Source organism: Vulpes vulpes, chromosome 12 (genome assembly GCF_048418805.1).
Source record: "Vulpes vulpes isolate BD-2025 chromosome 12, VulVul3, whole genome shotgun sequence".
NCBI classification, from domain to species: Eukaryota; Metazoa; Chordata; class Mammalia; order Carnivora; family Canidae; genus Vulpes; species Vulpes vulpes.
In genome coordinates, this window is record NC_132791.1 from 28,075,822 (window position 1) to 28,098,399 (window position 22,578).

General features: G+C 34.7%; 1 pseudogene; it reads right to left on the reverse strand.

Moving 5' to 3' along the window:
• Positions 1-75: 75 nt before the first annotated feature.
• LOC112927595 (rRNA-processing protein FCF1 homolog pseudogene) lies at positions 76-18,574 on the reverse strand (annotated as a pseudogene).
• Between the last annotated feature and the right edge of the window lie 4,004 nt (positions 18,575-22,578).

Genomic DNA, 22,578 nt, shown 5'->3' on the forward strand with positions numbered 1-22,578 from the left:
CACTATAGGATATTGCTAATATGAACTGGCAACAGGAAAAGTTGGTAAAAGAAGGCAGAGAGACTCCTTTAAGAATTAGAACCGAGGGTCTCCATAATCATCTGGCATCCGCTCAATGCTGTACCTATGGTTAGAAATGTACATGTTGGGAACTCCAGGAATCTTCTGGATCTTTCCTGTAAGGTCCCAGTCAACTGTGGCCACAATATAACACTTGTGCTGAGTTACTCTCTGTACTAAGCCTTCATCTGCATAGGTTCTTTTGTGTGTGCATGGCAATCTTTCTAATCTTGGATCCTTGGTAATCCTTAGAGCCACTCGATACTTTTGCCCCAGTTTTTCAATTTCAGCCATTACACATTCAGTTATACAAGCATACACTTGGCATACAGACAGACCATCATTAACTGTACTAAGTCAAGTTTGGCTTTAATGGAAAAGTTGATAAAGTTGGTATCAAGCACGATGTGGTAAGGTGTGCCCAGCTATGTGTTATATTGGAAGAATAAGCAGGAAGGATGTTGGGGGACTTCTCTCTTTCCTTGAGTGTGCTGGGATCTTTCTTTTCTTTCTTTCTATGTTTGAATCTATTCTCTCCATGGTTGCATACTTTCTTGCTTTCTTTTGCTTCCCTATGTTCATGCCACACTCTTGTTTCTTCATGACAGAGTCTGTTTAAAGTAAATGTACTGGCAGTGTCAAAAAGGACAGCTGACAGAACAGTAATGGAGACACTCAAATGTACAGATTAGAAAATTTACAAAAATGAAATTACTGTTATATTGAAGTAAATCCCTTAGATGCCAAAAAAACAAGTATATGTCTAGTTTATTGTGTTTATGTCTAGTTTATTGTGTTTAAGAAAAATATGAATATGTGATATCCTTTTTCAAAAGAAATTGATGCAAGTCAGCTGCTGATTTTTTCTGAATGTGTTGTTCCATGTTTGTAAGTTGTCATATACAACTTATGCAGGTATTTTCTTTGAAAGTAAATAGATAAACATACTGTCTTCACTTCAAATTGCAAAGGACATACGATTATATTATAATAGTATAGAAATTTTAAGTCCTCCATATATTTCTACTCTTTTAAGAATACCAGATGATCATGTATTCATTTGATAAACACGGTATTTTCTGAGAATCTTCTATGGACCAGGAACATCGATTCTAAGAATACAACTGTGAAAAAGATATTAGCTGCACGTGGAGGAGCAAAAGTCTATATTTGACCCTAGGTCCACACCAGTTTCATACTGAATGTCTCTTTACCCACTCACAAACATTCAACGAGATAATACAAATGGAATTTTGTGGCACTTAGGAGAGGCTTACTCAGTCTTCACTGATATTGATTCAATTCACAGTACCATTTATTCTTCTCCACAACCCAATGAGGTGAGGATTACTACCATCCTTATAGACCATCCACAGGTTACTAAATATCTTGAACTCAGATTCATCACCTATAAACTAGGTATATAAATATCTAGCTTACGGGATTATTGTGAAGATTCAAGAAAAACAATTACATGTGAAATATACACTATTTGTTTTGAGTGTGCTCCATCCTAATCTTTCATTTTTTATTTTATTTATTTTAATTCCAGTGCAGTTAGCATAGAGTGCTATATTAGTTTCAGGTGTACAATACAGTGGTTCAACAATTCCATATATTACTCACTGCTGATCAAGATAAGTGAATTCTTAATCACCTTCACCTATTTCACCCATCCCCCTATCCACCTCTCCTCTGGTAGGCCTCTGTTCTCTGTACATTAGAGTCTGTTTTTTTGGTTTGTCTCTCACTTTTTCCTTTGTTCATTTGTTTTGTTTCTTAAATTGTACATATGAGTGAAGTTATATGGTATTTGTCTTTTTATGACTCGATTATTTTCCTTACCATTACACTCTCTATACTCATCCATGTTGTTGCAAATGGCAATATTTCATTATTTTTTATGGATGTACCATCTCTTCTTCATTTATTTGTCTATTGATAAGAAGTTGGATTGCTTTTACACTTTGAATCTTGTAAATGATGCTGCAATAAACATATAAAGGTACATATATCCTTTCAAATTAGAAGTGAGATTACTAGGTCGTAAAGTTGTACTTTTAATTTTTTGAGAAACCTCTGTACTGTCTTCCACAGTACTTACACCAGTTTGCATTCCCATGAGTAGTGCACAAGGGTTCCTTTTCCTCCACACCCTTGCCAACATTTGTTGTTCCTTGAGTTTTTTATTTTAGTCATTCTGACAGGTGTGAGATGATATGTCATTGTAGTTCTGATTTGCATTTCCCTGATAATGAGTGATGTTGAGCCTCTTTTCATGTATCTGTTGATCATCTGTATGTCCTCTTTGGAGAAATGTCTGTTCATGTCTTCTGCCCATTTTTGATTGGATTACTTGTTCCTGGGGTGTTGAATTGTATCAGTTTTATATATATATATATTTTGGGTACTAACCCTTTATGTGATATGCCATTTGTAATTCTCTTCTCCTATTCAGTAAGCTGTCTTTTAGTTATGTTGATTGTTTGCTTTGCTGTGCAGAAGCTTTTTATTTTGATGAAGTCCCAGTAGTTAATTTTTGCTTTTGTTTGCCTTGCCTCAGGAAACATTACTAGAAAAATATTGCTACAGCTGATGTCAGAAAAATTACCGCCTATGTTCTCTTCTAGGATTTTGAAGATTTCAGGTCTCACAGTTAGATGCTTAATCCATTTTTTGTTGTTTTGTTAGGATAAGCATTTTATTTTATGTTTTATTTATTTTTAAGTGTGTATTTAAATTCCAGTTAGTTAACATATAGCATAATATCATTTTCAGGTTTACATTGTGTTTGGTGTAAGAAAGTGGTCCAGTTTCATTATTTTACATGTAACTGTCCAGTTTTCCCAGCACCATATATTGAAAAGACTGACTTTTTCCCATTGGATATTCTTGCCTCCTTTGTCAAAGATAAATTGACCATATAATTATGGGTGTATTTCTGGATTTTCTGTTCTTTTCTGTTGATCTATAGGTCTATTTTTGTGCCAGTACCATACTGTTTTGATCACTATAGCTTTGTAGTATAACTTAAAGTTTGAAATTGTGATACCTCCAGCTTTGCTTTTATTTTTCAAGATTGCTTTACTATTTGGGGTCTTTTGTGGTTCCATGCAAATTTTAGGATTGTTTGTTTTAGCTCTGTGAGAAATGCTGGTGGTATTTTGATAGGGATTGCCTTAAATGTGTAGTTTCCTTTGGGCGGTATAAACAATATAGCAATATTTTTTTTCTTCCAATCCATGAGCATGGATTTTCTGTCTTCTGTTTCTTTCTTCAATGTTTTATAGTTTTCAGAGTACAGATCTTTCACCTCTTTGGTTAAGTTTATTCCTAAGTATTTTATTAATTTTGGTGCAACTGTGAGTGGGATTGATTCCTTAATTTCTCTTTCTGCTGCTTCATTACTAGTGTATAGAAATGAAATGAATTTCTGTACATTGACTTTGTATGCTGTGACTTTACTGAATTCATTTATCAGTTCTAGTGACTTTGATGGAGTCTTTTGGGTTTTCTATATAAATTGTCATGTCATCTAGAAATAGTGAAAATTTTACTGATTCCTTACCAGTTTGAATGCCTTCCATATCTTTTTGTTGTCTGATTGATGTGCCTAGTGTTGGAATAGAACATACATTTACTGGTGCCAGGATTTTATTTTATGGATAATTATTAAATAAATCACTGTTGTTGCATTGGCATTCTGTATTACAGAATCATATTTCATTCACATTTGGGCTCTATATCTTGTTAACAGCTTACCCCTATTTCCAAAACCCCCTAAAAATAGGTAATTTAGACTCTTCATTGCTGCTTTTGACTTGTTCTTTTCTTTAATTTTCACAGTATCTAATTTTGGGGCATTGTTCAAGATGGATGATGTGGTTAGAATGTGTAGCTAAAGATGACCTTCAAGAGCAGGTAGTTGCTCTAAATATTTTCAAGAGTAGGATGGGGGAAAATGTGAGGGTGTGTCTATGCAGAGTTAGGTAAACCTGACAGTGGTCATTAAACAGGAACCAGGAGCAAGAGATCCCAGAGAGAAAGTAACAAGGAAGCACTTACTGGAAAATTACTGGAGTAATTACTGGAGAGGAAAACTTAGGTCCCAAGAGGATCAGTGCGATGAGAATTTTAGATCCAAAGCCTCTTGAATTCTTGGCAATATCTCTAGATATGAAAAAATGACATATTAACAGTGATTCAGTTAATATAACTGAAATGAAGGCATTCTTCATGGTGAGTAAAATAATAGTTTGCCAAGAGACAAATAACAAGGTTGAAATGAAAACAATAGGAAATTTAGTTAATCAGTAGGTGGTTTTTGATTTCTGAACACGTGTCTTACACTATATTAGACATGAGGAAGTATAAACATGTAGTAGAGCATTGATTTAGCCTTCAAGAAATTTGTAATACAGTTGGAGAAGTATCATTCTTCATTCTAGAGAAATAAAAAAAATATATATATATAAAACTTCAGAGAAGTATTTGTGACAAATTGTTTGTTTGCTTCTGAGACATATGACATCTGGTACATTATGTGAACTAAAGCCAAAAGAACAATTTGTTGTTCATCTCTTAAAAGTAATCCTGCCAGTTCATAAATTCACATCAAGTCAATTTTCCCAGTAGTTCTCTCCTTACATGCTATAAACCTGAACAGCATTGAGAGAAATTGATAATTATAGGCTCCTTTGTAATTTGCCTTGTAAAATCTTCTCATTAAGATTCACTTTGTGGTACCCTGCCTGGATTGCTAATTCTTTTCAATGTGAATTCTTTGGCTGAGTTGTGTTGTTAATCAAAATGTATACCTCCAAGCAACTTTTTCTATGAGGGGCAAAGAAATAGTGATGATACAAGAGAAAAGGAAACCGGTAATGTGAAATCTGTATATAATGTTGCTCCTCTTTTCCCTGGTGGGAAACATAGTTTTAGATTTCTGGAAATAGTATTTACATAAAAACTTTCTTTGTGGCTAGGTGACAATATTGTTATGACAAGATTATGACATAAGATTTAGTTTCATTAATATATCTTAAGACTTCACTGTTTGCTTTTCCAGTATTTCAGTCCTCTGTGAACAGCCTTTTAAAACTTTTTTAAAACTATACAATGAGATGTGTAACTGGTCCTGGGTAAGAGTAAAGGTTCTGTTCTCATGGAAGGAGAATGTCATACACAGAGACCTTGAGCACTTTTTTTTTAAGATTTATTTATTTATGATAGACATAGAGAGAGAGAGAGGCAGAGACACGGGAGGAGGGAGAAGCAGGCTCCACACCGGGAGCCCGACACGGGACTCGATCCCGGGACTCCAGGATGGCTCCCTGGGCCAAAGGCAGGCGCCAAACCGCTGAGCCACCCAGGGATCCCCTTGAGCACTTTTTTAAAACCATTTTGACAGTTCAAGGTTTCTTTTATCTCCATAGCTTTCTACATTTCCATGATACTTGACTGTTTTCTTCTGGAATTAGCTCTGTGAAAGATCATGTTCACTTATGATTGAAGTAGCTATTTAATATTACTTCAACAATTTCAGGGAAGTGCTCTCTCCTCACAGATTGTAGAAAATGTTTCTTGCTTTCATGGTTCTTCCAAACTAAGGAGACACTGAAGAAAAGACAACATTTAGAAAAGAAAGAGTTAACCCACTTTTCTATCTACCCATCCATTTTCCTCTTAGGTTCTTGATTTTAACTGCACCCTGCACTCATGCATTGATTTTGATTGTGTGCTTTTTTTTTTTTTTATCATTCAACAACAAATCTGGTGTTTTTTGTTTCATTTTTTTATGACTATTAACTTTCCTGTGAGCACATTAAGGAAGGGTAGATTTGTAATCTTTGTCATCATGCAAGCATTTACGTAGAAAATCATACTAATGTTCAGATTATTTTGTAAATTAAAATTTTCTTATCAAATATATTGGATTTATTTTAAAAGTGTGTTCCCCACTTGTATATATAGTGTTTATCAGTCAGGACAAAGAACTATTTTAATAGTCTTTTATGAAACATCAGACATACAATCCTTGTATTCTAGAAAAATTGTGAACTCAGGATCACTTCAAATGTTAATGTTTTTTGTCCACTCACCAATGCCTCTCACCAGGAGTCTCCTGTATAACTCATATTCTCTCTGTGTAGCAAGCATGATGATTTTCTATATGCCAAACAGAAGGGAAATTTAATTTTAAACTTCAGGAAATAGAAAAGCAATAGAGAAAGTTAGTGAAGGGTTTTAAAAGTATACTAGAAACACCAAAGATAAAAACAAAATGATTTTGGTAATCCTTAGTGCTTGTTCTTAATACTAATGGCTGCATTCTGAAATTCGCCTAAGGAGCCTGAGAGGTGTCGAAAATGTTTCACATTGTGTTCTAGCAGATGGTTAAGTAGTGTTTTTTTCCTCCAACTCATTCATCTAAAGCTCTTTCATCTGTATTAAAATTGTCCCAAAGGAAAAAATAAGTTTCAGAAATGTTTGTGATCCTTTATTTTTTTGGGGGGAAATCCATTTTCTATGATTTCTGTCAAGTGCAAGAACCTATTTAAAGGAATTAACTGTGATAATTCACTGCTTTGAACTGATTTCTTTTGTGGTATTGCTTCCCACACTTTCATTTTATTTCATTCAATTTGAGTGTCTTTATCTTGAGGTTTTATGATCAAAAATCTATACAAAGTATATATATATTATGTGTGTATTCTAAATACCAAAAATCTACTTAAAATGTAACCTTTGAGCACCTACTTTTATTACAGACTTCCCCATCTCTACTCCACCCTCTGATGTCCATCTCTTGCCTGCTCATTGATCATTTAAATACATTATACAGCAGGGTTTATATCAACCCTTGTCAAAATTCTGTTTGAGTTCACCGTTTGAATATGATGTGTGTTGGAGGCTGGTGAGTAACATGTGCTGCTTAAAATTAAGTACAAGTGTTGAAAAACAATTTTAACAAAGTATCACAAAAGAAAACTAACATATAAGGAAAGGAAAATTAACTTGTGTTTTTTTTGTACTGAAACTTGTTATTTGTGAATCTAAGATTCTGAAAGTTAATAATGTAAGATAATAAGACTAATGTCTTAACCAGAAATTAGATCCTTCCATGTGTGCTTTAAAACAAAAAAAAAAAAGATTTTATTTATTTATTCATGAGAGACACGCAGAGAGAGAAGGAGAGACATAAGCAGGCTCCACACAGGGAGCCCTATGTGGGACTTGATCCCAGGACCCCAGGATGATGCCCTGAGCCACAGGCAGATACTCAACCGCTGAGCCACCCAGGTGTCCAACCTGTGGGCTTTTCAAGTAACCTCTTGAAGAGTGTTTTCTCTACTTCTGGTGGCACTTATTATTCAATACTGATTTTGATATGTTTTATAAGAGCCTATTTCCAAGCCCTTCTTTCATGTTAATCTTTATAGTCCTCTAACTTCACCAGTCCAACCATGAATGCAGATAGACTGCAGGACAGCTGTAGCCAAAATCAAAGGCATGTATCAATATTCAATATCTACATGATTCGGAAGAGCCATATAAGGGATTTTTTTGATGGCACTAATATGAAACAACTGTAATGTCCCTGGCACTCAGTACAGAATTAAGATAGTGTTTAAATAACATGCCATAGGCTCCGAAGGTGGTTGCCAGAGTAGTTCCAAAAGTATCTTGAGCAGCAAGAGCATCAATGAAATAAAGGGCTCAACACACATTTGGGTGAATCTGTTTCAGTGTCAGCAAGAATATGGTAAGATTTTCTAGAAATATAAATTGGACCATTTTACGCCTCTTAAATTTTTTTTTCCAGATTCCCTGTAATCTATGTAGTGATCTTAAACTTTGTAAAGTAAGTATCTCTAAAAACAAAGAAGAGCAAACATGAAATTTCTTTGTCTTGAAATTAAAAAATGTATCTGAATGATTTACTTCACAATTTAAGAGACTGTTTTAGAATTTTACTACCAAGCAGAACAGATAGACCAAAAAAATTGCATATTTCCCCTGTATATTTTAATATTGCACTGATAGTACCTTCAGCATTCATCCATTCATCCATTCTGTTCATCCAAAAAAATATCAATTGAATACTTGCTCTTCAATATAGAGTATTAAATGAGAAATTGTATTAAATGATGAAATTGTATATGCCTCACTATATTTTATCTCTTTATATGACTATCTTAATAAATTTAATTTTTTGAGAGCAAGGGCTCTTTATATTCACTCTCATATTCTAATGACTAGCATAATGCTCAGAACATAGAAGATGCTGAGAAAATATTCAATAAGTAAAAATGTTTGTTAATAATTATTTATAAGACCTTATGGTACATTATACATTACCCTTTGAGTTCTTAGTCCAGTATCATTCCCCTCAAATCTGCCATGTGTTTTTTTGAGTCATTGATCTTAAATGCAAATCCAAAACTCTCCTCAGTTTGATATATTTGGCTTATTTCTGGCCTTTCCAAGTTTTGCACCAGAAAGTGTACATTGTAAGAAAGACATGTAAGACCTTTGATTGTCTTATGCCTGTTCTCACAGTTTAAATTTCTACAACTCTCATCCACTCCATTACATTCCATTTTGTTTCACAACTATTTACGCATGATTTTTTATTTAGCCTAGACTTTCCTTCTCTCTCAGATGTAGCAAATTCCTGCTCATTATTAAAGACCCAGCTCAGTCATTTCCATGTCTATGAAAGCTTCCTTGATCCCCAGATGTAACTCCTCCTTTTTGTGTGCACTTTGCCTAATTTATACTTCTATTGAGATACTCCCCAAATCACGTTCCGAGGAATTTAGTTCTGTAGGATACTAACAAGCATTACTGCAGGGAGAAAAGGAAGTAGGGAATATCCTCAGCTCCAAAAAATTTTAGGAGTTGTGTGTTAAGTAAAATTAAACAGATGTTTTTATTCCAGGAGTAGTCACAACCTTTATATTCTCATATTCACTGTGAGTTTTTAAGAATAGGCCATATATTATATAGACTCCCATGTAGATTTCCCATGTAGATTTCCCATGTAGATTTCCCATATAGATTTCTCTATGGAATGCTTCTTTCACACAATAATGAATACCTCACGAAACTCAAGTATTCTACTAATTGTAGTTTATGAAAACTCTATTATTTTGCTTATTATTATTTCCTCAGAAACTGTAGGCTCCTTAAGGTCAGGGTCTCTGTGCTATGTATCATTTCTTACTCTTTACTTAGTAGAATGGGATGATTTTTTAAAATATAGATTTAGTTTACAAATGAAATATTATAAGTCACATGTCATCATGAGGATAAGAAAAATGTAATTTATCCATCTGTCTTATTTGTTTTGATCTTGTTTGAAGTAGTAAGTATGAACATTGGATGAATTAATAATTAAGTGAAACATGTAAATGATGATGAAAATTAATTTTTTTCCTCCACATTGTCCTTTTGGTAGTTAAAGTTTTTCATCTGCTAAATTTCACCATTACACTATATTTTTAATACTTAGAATACTTTAAAGGTAATACATACTAGAATTATGTTTTGTTAAATAAAGTATTTAATGTTGGTAATTAATGTTTTCATCATTTTAGATATTATCTGTTGGAATTTTATAGAAAAGGGTCAAATTATATAAACCACATTTAAACCTATATTTTATTTTTTTTATTTTTTTATAATAAATTTATTTTTTATTGGTGTTCAATTTACCAACATACAGAATAACACCCAGTGCTCATCCCATCAAGTGCCCCCCTCAGTGCCCATCACCCATTCACCCCCACCCCCCATCCTTCTCCCCTTCCACCACCCCTAGTTCGTTTCCCAGAGTTAGGAGTCTTTATGTTCTGTCTCCCTTTCTGATATTTCCCACACATTTCTTCTCCCTTCCCTTATATTCCCTTTCACTATTATTTATATTAGTGAAGTAAGTCAATCAGAGAAGGACAAACATTGTATGTTCTCATTCATTTAGGGAATATAAACCTATATTTTAAATATTTATTTGTTTGTTTAAAAAAATTGTTTTTGATTACAGAGGGAGAGGCAGAGAGAGGGAGAGAGATTCTTAAACAGGCTCCACACCCAGCACAGAGCCCTGATGCAGGGCTCAATCCCATGATCCTGAGATCATGACCTGAGCTGAAGTTGAGAATCAAATGCTTAAACTACTGAGCCACCCAGGAATCCCCAAATCTATATTTTAAAAGGCACGAATGTCTCTGAATTTACACTCTAACAGAAATCTCTTTACAGTATGCGATTTAACAGTAAATATTCTTACAGATGAATAGTAAAATGCTACTAAAGTGCAAACATAGGTACATAGATTTTTATTTTGTTTTCTTCCATTCTGAGTCTACATAGCCAATGGTTTGTTCTCATATGTATTTTAATGAGCAACTGGTTGAAAACATACATTGCTTCTCATTGTGTACCTAATTTGTAGCAATGTAAAAGATTTTAGTAAAACAAAACAAAACCCCTGCTTTTTTGTGAATATTAATTGATTTGAGGGAATTTTTCTGGTTGCCTTATTTAATTCACCAATCAATTTGATGAAAGAAATAAAATTTTGACCAAATTTTTTGCATATACCTTCTATCTCACTTTTTAAACATCATTTTCCCAGTGTTACACCATAGCTTGCAAGGACAGATAAGCATTCTGTTATAATTTCTCTTCTATTTTTTCCCTCTGAAATATGATTATTTTCTTGGCTGTTACTTTTTGAGAAAACAATTTTGAGAGAAATCTTAGTAAGAAACAGTACTGTTAAACAGTGATGAAACAGTTTCATCACTGAAACTCCATTCCCTATTTGGATAGAGTTCTTATGAAACATAGAGGAACATTCAAGACTCATAATAAATGATAAATCCTTATTGGTTAGGTACATGGATCTATATTATTGTTGAGTGATTTGACACAAATTCCACACTTCCGTTCAAAAATTTCATCTCTTTTCACATTGAAGTCACAGTTGTTGTCTCTTAAACTACTCTACAGATGCCCTACTCAACACATGAAAATTTCATAAGACTTTTTCTTTTCAAAACAAAGGAGAGGACTCAGGCCTATTCAAACTATTCACCTCAATTAAGTGATAAAATCAATGAGGATAATGGGCCATTTAAGTGAAAGTATTATTCATTTTTTATATGACTTGACTACATTTTTATAATGAAGAAAAGTATCAAATAAAAGCACCCAGATATCTTCCAAGAGGTGATATACACATTTAAACGTTCATGAAAATGTAAGTTATATTTTTCATTATGGCAATTCAGCTGCCAGTCAAGAACACTGTGCTCTATCCACATGATATATGGATTATTGTAACATAAAAATAATGTTTTTGGAAGAAGACAGATGTGGCCAGCGAGTACATGAAGAAGCATTCAACATCACTAATCATAACAAATTAAAAAACTACAAAGAGATCTCATCCTGCACCTGTTAGAGGCTACTATCAAAAGACCAGAGATAACAAGTGCTGGCGAGAATGTGGAGAAAAGGTAACACTTATTTACTGTTGGTAGGAATATAAATTGGTACAGCCATTATGCAAAAACAGTGTGGAGGTTCTTCTAGAGGCTGAAAATAGAACTACCATATGATCCAGCAATCCTACTTCTGGATATATATCTGAAGGAAATGAAATCACTATCTTATACCTCCATGTTCACTGAAGCACTATTTACAATAGCTAAGACATGTAAAAACCCATCAACAGATGAATGGATAAGAAAATGTGGTATATTTACATACATACTGAAATATTCTTCAGCCCTACACAAGAATGAAATCTGCCATCTGTGACATCATAGATAAATCTTCAAAGCATATGCTAAGTGAAATAAGTCAGAGAGAGAGCAAGTGAGAGAGAGAGCGGGTGATGAATACTATATAATCTCACTTATATGTGAAATTAAAAAAAATCAACTCCATAGAAACAAAGAGTAGATTAATAGTTGCCAGAGGCTGGGGGTGGGTGAAATGAGATGTTGGTAAAAGGGGACAAACTTTCAGTTACAAGTTGAATATTTCCTGGGCATCTGATATACAGCTTGATGACTATCATTACCCATACAGTATTGTATACTTGAAAGTTGCTAAGAGTAGATCTTAAATTTTCTCACCACACTTTCAAAAAGAGCACTTCTTTCAGGTGCTAGATGTGTCAACTAACCTTGTCATGATAATCATTTCACAATATATACATGTGTCCAATTACCATGTCGTACATCTTAAGCTTACACAGGGTTATATGTCAGTTATATCTAAAAAAAAAAAAAGCTGGGAAAAATAACATGCTGGAGTTAGATTAATTTTAAAAGGACACTAGATAGAAAAACATTCAACTTGCATATGAATGGTCAGGCTTCAATGTTTAAACTATTTTTATTTGGGCATTTTCTGAATTTCAGAATTAAAAAGGAACAAAGAGGCTCTAATCCAAACTGACTTCCAAATTATTGATACCATTCTAAATGTTTAAGAATGAGAATAATGGCTTCCCCCAAACCTACTCAAAATATTTTTTACCCATCTGAATAGTACCTACTTTCTTTAGCTTTCTTTAAATTAATTATGATTCATCAAAGAGGCAACTTCTTATAAACCATTAATACTCAAACTTAAGTGAACTTAAAATTTACCTGAAAAGCTTGTTAGAATGCAAATTCATAGGACACATGCCAAAAATATGATCAATAGGTCTTGGTTTTAACTTAGCAATCTGATTTTAAGGAACATCTGGATGAATCTTGTGGATGCTTTACAGATCCCATCAGGACATAATGATTGACAGTCCAAGGAACAATGTCCAAAAAGTATAACAAACAGTTCAAGTGAATTTTAGACCATCCTGCAAACAGGAAATTTTAATCCACAAGATAGACATTACAGGAAGGGAGTACAGATGATAGTGTAATTCATGAGTAATGTAGAGTGGTGGTCACTATGTGTCTAAAGATCCAAGAAGAGTCCCGCCCTCCCTCCTTCAACACAAGGACCAGAGGGTAAGAAAAAGAGATTCAACTACAGCCAGCTTTCTAAGTGAGGCAGAAACTATTGGATAGTTCAGCCTGCTTTGTAAGTTAATTTTAGGTCCCTTTGGATGTAAGATTACTTCTCTACAATGAGTATCAGAGCTGAGATTTCTCCCAACTAAATATATTGCTCTTCAGTAAGTAGCAAGGCTTTGACTAGATAGATAGATAGATAGATAGATAATAGGTAGATAGTTATGTGATTGCCATAGTCCACAAAATATGTTCTATCTTGACATACCACCTATGGCCCTATACTCTTAGTGGTATTTCTTTTCTCTGTTCCTTTGCTACTACTTTCCTTGATTTGTCCTACATTTCAGTCAAACTGGATAATGCACTTTTCCCAAACTCATCCTAATTATTATTGTGGCCATTCTTCTCTGACACTCTTTCTTCTATCTGATGTCCTATTTCCACATGTCCTATTCTACCAATCTTTCAGGACCCAACTTAAATGCCACCTCCACCTGGAAGTCATTTGTTCTTTATGATCAGAGGGAATTCTTTTCAATTTCCACAGCACTTTTATCTTTACTTTCTTTTCTGATCTTTTCCATGTTCTCATTTCTATTATGGTATCTGCATTTGGAGCCTCTCCTTTTTGAAACTGTAAGTTCTTTGGAATCAAGGACTGTGTGTGTGTGTGTGTGTGTGTGTGTGTGTGTTCCTCTTGAAATTTCCTTTTAGCACATAGGTCTATACATATGATAAGTTTGCAAAACATTTTTTTAATGGTTGCCTTCTCCTCCCTCACATAGACTGGAGGGAGGATGGGGAGAGACATGAAAATGTGAGACTTGAAATTTCATAGGCAAATGCTTTCTATTTCTTTACATGTCCATGTGTCTATTAATAAAATCTAGAATTGCATTATAGTAGTTTTTAAATGATTTTTGTGGCTGTTGTTGCCTAACTTTTACTACCAGTCACATCATTGACCATTAAAAGCTGTGGGATTTTTAAAAATATTACCTTCTGTATTTACCCAGGCAAGTCTTCCCTATTTTGTGTTTGTACAATTTTCAAAGCCATATAGCATTTTAATGATATTTTTAATGTTGTCCTTTATTCTAACCTTTCCAGATATTTTTGGATCTTGACCAACTCTGCTACTAAATAGGCTAGCTGTCTCCCTTATGCTCTCATTGTCAGCTCTAATATGCACATTGGAGAAACCTAACTTTTCTGTTTTTAAGCGATTCATTGATGAAAATGAACAGGACAGGAAAAGAGAACTCTCTTCTAATTTGCCTCAGTTGAAATCAGCATATTTTGAATCCTCTAATATGACCATAATCCTCTATCTTATCCACAAAGATGTCATGAGAGACATTTCACTGTCTTAATGTAATCAACATCTCTTTTTACTTTTTTCTTTTTTCTAAAATGCCTGATTCATCACAATAGAAAGAGGTGAGTTCCTACATTAATTGAGTAACTTAAAGCTCTGTGGTATAAACCAATGAATAATTTTGGGTAATTTACACAGTGGTCCAGTGTTAGCTATGCATTTATATTATAATCAACCCTCACACAGGAGATCTTATTTATTTTTTTAAAATAGTGAAAACATAATTTTGTTCTAATATGCTGATTTTATAGCAAATAAGCAACTTGCTTCCAAAGTGATTATTTTGGTCTCTTTTATTGAGCTTTTAGTTAGTGTTACCTAAAAAAAATAAGGAAATAATTAATTTACTAGGTTAATGTAAATTCTACCATGAGAGGAATTTACAGACATTTAAAATTATTTTTTAAGATTTTATGTATTTATTCATGAGAGACACATACAGAGAGAGAGGCAGAGACAGAGGCAAAGGGAGAAGCAGACTCCGTTCAGGGAGCCCAATGTGGGACTCAATCCCAGGACCTCACTATCATGTCCTGAGCCAAAGGCAGATGCTCATCCACTGAGCCACCCGGGTGTCCTGACATTTAAAATTATAATTTTAAAAAATGGTATCGATTTAGAGTGCCTTCTATGTAAAAGGTACTGTGCTCAGTGCCGTAGGCATATCACATCAATTGTCATCACAGTCTTATAACATAAGCATTATTATTATTATCATCCCATTCCACAGAAGGAAACCTGAGATTCAGAGTCCCATTCATGTATTCAATGGTTGTTGATGAGCAATCTGTTATGTCTCTTGCACAAAGTTGGCCCTATTTATACAGTTTCTTGTTTACACAGTTTCATTGAATTCATGTTTTGAAGGGAGCTGGAATTTCCATCAACTCACTAGAGAAATACTAAAAAAGTAATTAGAGACCAAATCAGTTGGTTTCAATTATGAAAAGTGCTACAGAGAAACCCAGAAGGGGTATGAGATTATACAGCAGACAAATGTGATATAGTCTGGGGGAGCCAGGGAAGGTTTCTGAGTCCGGAAACATAGGAGTTAAGCAACCAAGGAAAGGGCGTCGGGGGAGGAGGGATCGAGAGAGTGTGGCGGGGTCAGATTATTTGAGGCGAAGAGAGGAGCATCTACAAATGTTCAGATATGGGGAAGAAGTCTATGCTTTTCAGAGAATGAAGGGCAGCTTGTGTGATTGTTATGCAGAGTGAGAGGGAGCAAAGGAAGGAGACTGGAGCTTTCAGGGGCTTCCTGCAGACCACCTGTTAATTTTAGATTTTAGACCAAAGGGAATATGACACAAAAGGCTTACTTGCTTATTTGTATTTTGTTTGTTTGTTTTAATTAGGAGTGAGCTATAATCAGATTTGTTCTATAAAAGATTATTCTGACTGCTATTTAGGGAATGGACTAGAAAACAGCACAAAGAGAGGAAGGAATACCATTTAGGAAGCTTTTGCAGGGGTGAAGGAGAAAGATAACAGTGCCTTGGAGCGAGTAATGGCAAAAAGGATAGAAACAATGATGTAAAGAGAAGTTTAGGAAATAGAACTGGCAAGATTTAGTAATTGATTGAATGATGTGATGAGTAAAAAGGAAAAAGCCAAGGCATGTCCAGCTGAGTGGATGCTAATTAAATAGTTGCCTAAGGACAAATAGCTAATAAGTATTAGGGATTTGGACCTTATTCAAAATTTGTGCTATTAACATTGTCATCTTCTGCAACCCAGCTTACCGTGGTCAAGAGTCCAGTATTTGAAATTTTACAGTATGACTTCAGCAATATAAATCCTATAATATAAATGCTTGGACATATGTGATGACATCCTGGAGAGACACATGCAAAACGAAATGGAATATGGAGCAGGTTCAGGTTCTGTTATTCTAGATTTATTGTGATTCTTCAGAGTAGCTGAAAAATATGGAGTTCTTCCATTCATGTTTCATTCTATAAACTGCTGGTAGCAATAAGTGTAATGAGGTTATTCAAGGTAAGATGAAAAGTAACATTCCCTAGGATCCTTGGATAAAGAAAAACTGTCTCCCAATCACAAAATCATACATTTTCTGTATATTTTTATATTTTACTCTGTCTTATTGAATAATACTAAAATTTCTATATATTTCTCAAATACTGTATAACCATTTGTGCAAAGCAGAATTAATTACATCTGAGATCAGATAAACTGTCTCTTTTTTTTAATGCAAATACCTTAATAATGTGAAGTAGTAAATCACAACCCATAATGTTCTTTTCCCTACTGGTTAAAAGTTGATCATGAAAGGAATTATAGCAACAGAGTTTCATCTTTAAAAATGTTGCCACCAAGAGGTAACTTTGTCACTAGACAGAAATGGTGCATTTTTTCCCCCTTGCATCCTTGAATTTTTGTTTGAGATTTTCTTCCAGGGGACACCTGGGTGGCTCAGTGGTTGAGCATCAGCCTTTGGCTCAGGGCGTAATCCGGGGGTCCTGGGATTGAGTCCCACATCGGGCTCCCTACAGGGAGCCTGCTTCTCCCAATGCCTCTGACTGTCTCTCTCTCTCTCTCTCTGTGTGTCTCTCATGAACAAATAAATAAAATCTTAAAAAAAAAAGATTTGCTTCCAAAATATGTAATTTCAAGTTTATTCCACAGCTCTAAATACTATTCACTATAAAATGTATTATTTTTTAAAAATAATTACATGTGGACACTGCACACTTTATTGAGATGAAACGATAGGAATAATAAAATGTGTAATTATTTTATTTTATTTTTTTAAAGATCTTATTTATTTATTCATGAGAGACACACACACACAGAGGCAGAGAGACACAGGCAGAGGGAGAAGCACGCTCCATGCAGGGAGCCCAATGTGGGACTCGATCCCGGGTCTCCAGGATCAGGCCCTGGGCTGAAGGTGGCGCTGAACCACGAGCCACCTGGGCTGCCCATTGGTAATTATTTTAAAAGTTTCTAGCGCCCCACAGATTGTGACATAGTTTTGTCTCCTTCACAAGTCTACCTAGTTTTTCCTTTTCCAATAGAGCAAAGCTAATGATGCCAGATTACACCACATCTGTGGAGGATGAACTAGGTCCATGGCTTTATTGCAATCCTCAGTGTGGTTGGGCAGTGGGGCACATTGGGAGAAACATGGCAGTTATCAAATGAAAAGTAATATCCTGTTTTGCAGAATAGAACAATTTTCATCCCTATTGATAAGGGGCTCAGAATTGAGTGAATTAAGAACTAATGATAGGTTCTGAAAGTAAAGGTTAAGAAGCAGCTCTTAAGAACATATGCTTTTGGGATACCTGGTGGCTCAGTTGTTTAAGCATCTAACTCTTGATTTCAGCTCAGGTCAGGTCATGAGATTGAGCCCTGCATTGGGCTCCATGCTCAGCCTGGAGTCTGCTAGAGATTTTCTCACTTCCTCTTTCTTCTGCCCCTCCCCCTCCTAGCAATAAATAAATAAATAAACTAACTAAACAGTTTTATTGAGAATATCATTATGATGGAGTGGTTAAGAACAAAGGCTCTGGACTCTGGCTCTGGCACCATCACTTACCAGCTCTGTGTCCTTTGCCAAGTTAATTCAACTTAAATGAGGTAATCACAGGATTGTTGAGAGTTTTAAACAGCATGACCTATAGAGCTCTCAGGACAGTGCCTGATACATGGTAAGCACTAGAGAAATGTTAACTGTTTAATTATTTTTTTAAATTTTTATTTATTTATGATAGTCACACACACAGAGAGAGAGAAAGAGAGAGGCAGAGACACAGGCAGAGGGAGAAGCAGGCTCCATGCACTGGGAGCCCGACGTGGGATTCAATCCCGGGTCTCCAGGATCGTGCCCTGGGCCAAAGGCAGGCGCTAAACCGCTGCGCCACCCAGGGATCCCCAATTGTTTAATTATTATATTGTTATTCTCATGCACTTACCCAGCCATACCATTCAGTAATAACGACAATGGTGAGCACTTGGTAAAAAGAGAAACAAGGTAATTGGTATAAGAACATATCTTCTTGTTCATATTTCGCCCATTGTCAATTTGACCTATTAACATTAGTTTTTCCTCTTCTGCTTGTGCACATACCATGGTCCATATAAAATTATCAGTGGGGTAGTCCTTCTTTTATTTTATAAAGATTTTATTTATTTATTTGAGAGAGAGAGAAAAAGAGAGAGTGTGCCTGAGTGACAGGACAAGAGCAGAGGAAGAAGGAGAAACAGACTTCTTGCTGAGGAAGGAGCCCACCATGGGGCTCGATCCCAAGACCCTGGGATCATGACCTGAGCCAAAGACAGATGCTTAACCAACTGAGCCACCCAGGCATCCTGGCAGTCCTTACTTTAAAGCTTATCAGTACATCCATGTGGAGGTCTCATCTTTAGAAATCCTCAATTTGTGAAAAAAAAAAAACACAACTACATTGTTTAGGCTAACATATCAAGTATGTCAAGTGTATTGAAGTATATAATGAAGTTCTATCAAAGAAAGCAAATTTTTACCACAAGATTTTTTTTTTTTTTTTTTTTTTTTTACTTATTTTTTCATGAAAGAGGCAGAGACATAGGCAGAGGGAGAAGCAGGCTCCATGCAGGGAACCCAATGTGGGACTCGATTCCAGGATGCTAGGAACACATCCTGGGCTAAAGGCAGGTGCTAAAGCACTGAGCCACCCAGGTGTCCCAAAGATTTTATTTATTTATTCATGAGAAACACACACAGAGAGAGAGGCAGAGACACAAGCAGAGGGAGAAGCAGGCTCCATGAAGGGAGCCCCGTTCCACCACAAGATTTATATGCCTTTCTAACCATGAAATTATGTTCTTAACTAATGAAAAACCAGGAATTATAATTAGAATATATGTAAATGACAGAAGAATGCGCATATCAGTGATAGCACTCAAGAAATGTAGATGGGCCTAATTATTCAGTGGAGGACCCTGGCTCTCCTGAACACAATCGTTTGATTTCCTTTGCAAGGTGAGTCTATGTTTGAGAAAAGAAAAAATATGAATGCATCTAACTGAAACATTTGCTGCTTTGGCTCTAAAAATAGGAAACTAGTGAGGAAATAGAGAAAAGGGACCCCTGGTGCACTATCAGTGCATGAGGAATATAAATTGGTACATCCACTATGGAAACTGTATGGAAGGTCCTCAAAAAATTAAAAATAGAACTACCACATGATCCAGGAATCCCATTCCTGGGCATCTAACCACAGGAATGAAAGGACTATCTCAAAGTGATATCTGGATCCCATGTTAATTGCAGCATTATCCACCACTGCCAAGGCATGGGAACAACCTATCTGTCCATCAACAAATGAATGGATGAAGAAAATGTGATATATATATCTGTAATGGAATATTATTCAGCCATAAAAGGAGGAAATTCTGCCATTTGTGCAACATAGATGGGTCTTGAGAGCATTATGCTCAATAAAATAAGTCAGAGAAATACAAGTACTATGTATGCTCACTTATATGTGGAATCTAAAAATGTCAAACTCCTAGAAACAGAAAGCATATGGGTATTTTCAGGAGCTGGAAGGTTAGGAAAGTGGGAAGATATTGGTCAAAGGATAAAAACACTTAGTTATAAGGTGAATGAGTTGTAGGGATCTAATGTACAGTGTGGTGACTATTGCTAACAATACTGTATTGTATATTTGAAAGCTGCTATGAGAATAGGTCTTAAATATTCTCACCATGACAACACCATAAAAGAAAAAAAAAAGGTACTAATATGATTTGCTAACTAACCTTACTGTGGTAAACACTTGTAATATATACATATATCAAATTATTGCATATTTTAAATTTACACTGTGTTATTGCCAATTATATCTCTGTAAACCTGGAAACAACAACAAAATAGGGGGATGAGACAGGAAAAAGTGGTAAGAATTAAAAAAGAACACAGGTAGACAGGATAAAAAAATCACGAAACATGGATCTTTGCTTTTTAATTATATGTACTCCTGACAATTTTAAAAGTATATAAACTAAACGCTTAACAGTGGTTAAATCTTAATGGTAGGATTTAGGGATTATCATTCATTTGTCACTTTTTGCTAAATACTTTCCAATTATTCTACTGTGTATCTCATATGTCCGTAAAGAAGAAATAAACAGAAATGCAAAGTAAGCTGACCAAATGACAATTAGTAGGGTCCATTTATTTTTATAATCTGTAAAACTGAACACTGTTTTTATTATGTTCAGGAAATATTGTGGAGACCTCCAGGAAAATGAGAGCCTGCAGAATTCACACAAGTCAAATAAAGTACACATGTACAAAAGCATGGTCAGTGGCAGAAAAGTTTTTATAAGATAATAATAAAATGGTCTGACCAATGTAAATTTTGAAGAATATTCTCAATAAGAAACAGTGGTGAAGTCAGAGGTGTCTGACTTCAAGGAAGGTGACTTCAAGGAAGTCAGAGACAATTAACACATTCTTAAACACACTAAGTTATTGCATTCTAATTTTTGCAAATTAGACACTTCTAGAGAGTTATTTGCTTGCAGTAAATCTCAAATAATAAGTGATGATGTGAATAATGAATGGCTTACTCACTTAATAAAAAATGAATAGTTGACTCTTCATCAAGGAAAATAAATCAATAGAACAAAATATTCTTTTCTCCTTTGATAGAGAAAAGGATGTGTATGAAAAGCATGGTATCTATAAATACATGATGAAAACTCAGAAAATCAATCTCCAATAAGATACCAAGGGCCCTGTCTTGGGCAGTGTTTCTCAATAGATAGGGACTAGATCTGTTGCATCAGAAATATCCTGGGAAATTTGACCTTAGACCACCAAATCAAACTTTCTGGAGTCACAGAGGCATCTGTGTTTTCAAATAAATGCCCAAGGTAAATGTGATGATTGCTGAAGTTTGAGAACATCTAATGTGAACTGTGGGCTAAAATCCAAAAAGATTAGCAAAGTCATAGATTACATATTTCTCTTTCAACAAGAGGCTTCTTTATTTAACTGAAAATTAGTTTAATATGTAAAGTTCCATCTGAAAAGGATGGGTTAATACGCTACAAAAGGGCAAATGAATTTATAATGCTATGCTTGTATACAGACTTTTTGAGATATGCCTCTAGGTCATTTTTATTCAAATCATTTTATATATTCTGAATTAATATGCAAACTGGGAAAACCTTAAAATACCTTGTTCTCATTTGCATAACTGATAGAAATAAAATATTCTTGTTAATCACTGAGGCATATGTAGTATGTTTCAGCTGATTAATTTTGTTTTAATGTGATCTCTGTTTTTTTCTCCACTCCATAGAGCAGTCATGGCTGAAACAGAAAAGCATTCTCTGAGATATTTATGTCTTTTAATTATATCCAAAGGTAAATTACTTTTATTTTCAGAGTTTCTGCTTTCTTGTTCCTCTTCTGTGGCTTTTATAAAAAGGCATAACTTCAATTTAAAAAGCTCTAGATAATTTAAGAAGCTAAAAAAAATAGGAAGAACTCATTAGGCCAATAGTATGGGAATATCAGGGGTAACCTTCCAGCCTTATAATTTAGGGATTTGCTTTATCAGGGTGGCAACATTTCCAAATTCCTCTGAAGAGCTATAAAGACATTTTCCTAGAAGCACACTTTTAGAAATGTCCTTGTATGTTTCATTGAAAGTATATCTGTTACACTGTATAATCACACTATTCATAATTCTTTTTTGAATCTTTGACTTATGACAGATTATATAAGCTAATCACTTAAGTATGCATATTTAATATTCTGGAAATTTTTTGAGCCTTCCATATCCCAGATATATCAATACAGAAAATGTACATGCTCCTCAGTATGTTTTTGCTCTTTAAAAACAGAATAGTGAAAAATCAAGGTTTTGAGGATAACAAAGTGTCATTCTGTAAAAATAAAATATTAGTGATACAGGCTAGTATACTGTAAGTCCTTTTGGGCTCTGTTATGCTATGGTAGCAAATAAGACTAAATTTCAGAGTCTCAAAAAAACCTGAGATTTATTGCTTGTTGAGACATATATCCATCATATTATACTCAGTTCAGAATTTTGGCTGTCAGAGAAGCCACTATCTGGA